The sequence below is a fragment of the Anguilla anguilla genome, chromosome 2, assembly GCF_013347855.1.
Source record: "Anguilla anguilla isolate fAngAng1 chromosome 2, fAngAng1.pri, whole genome shotgun sequence".
NCBI lineage: Eukaryota > Metazoa > Chordata > Actinopteri > Anguilliformes > Anguillidae > Anguilla > Anguilla anguilla.
The window spans coordinates 43,629,744-43,630,938 of NC_049202.1; positions in this window are offsets into that span (position 1 = coordinate 43,629,744).

Consider the following 1,195-nt stretch of genomic DNA (forward strand, 5'->3'; position numbering starts at 1 on the left):
TTCCTCTTTGGTACAGCAGCCCCTCCCCGCCGGAAGTGAAATGTACATTTTGAGCCGGATGGAATGGAATCGACTGCGGTTTATGGGTCTGAGGAAAGGTCGACCTGCAGAAATATTATGAAATTGTTTGTATACACGTTGTTGTTTTAGTGATTCTTTTCTAAATGTCAGAATAACGACTTTTTAGAGGTGAAAATGCAGTACCGAAGCTTTAAGTCGGAAGGGATTCACCGTTTTTTGTTTACTAAAGGGGATGCTACAGAAATAAAATGGTTTACTGCAAAATACGTGTTTGTAGTATATTGTTACCAGCGTAGCGGACGGTAGGCTATATTTAACGGTAAATTATCGAATAACCAATGCTACTCTAACCACTGACCACCCAATTCCTCCTAACCACAAATAACAATAAAAAATACATGTTTTAGACCTCTTCTAGATGAATAAACGACACGGCATCATCGAGTCTAATCTTTTTACATTTGCTCATATTATTTGCGTAGCCTAATCTAATGCCAAAATATATCTGATCATATATCATTTGAGAATGTTCATCATTGTCAAATCACCTACAAGTCAGCTTAATTGTGGTTTATTTGTTACTTTGTGTATGCTTTTATGTGAGTTTATGTAATTGAACAATAGTTAACTTGTGGATGTAACTTTTCATTTGGCGCAGTGATGAACAATGAGGTGAATTTCACCATCTGAACTTATGATTTTTATTCTATAGTGTAAACACCCTTTCAAAGTTGTTACATTTTCTTGCATTACAGACTGAAAATAAGACCTTTAAATAACACGAGACTTCCTTCTTTCCACCCTACTGTACATGCCAAAATTCTAAATGCAGCTGCTTCAGAGTTGCCATTGGTCTCTTAGTTGGCTCTGTGGTCAGTCTCCTCTTTGTTCAGACATGCAGTGTGGAGGACTAGACTACAGCTCTTATTGCAATTAGATAGTGACCAGAGGATTGACTTTCTGACCCTATCCTGCACTCCTGTTCCCCAAATCCTTGTCCAATCACTGCCCTCAATATCATTGTCCTAGTTTGCTGGCATTACTTGAATATTATCTGTGTTTACATTTGGTGTCAGTGTATCATCAAATCTGAACCTAGACCAGTTTTTACATCTGACCTGTCATCAGTTTAAAATCAAATCTAATTTCAGACCCGTTTTAATATTTGGTACCA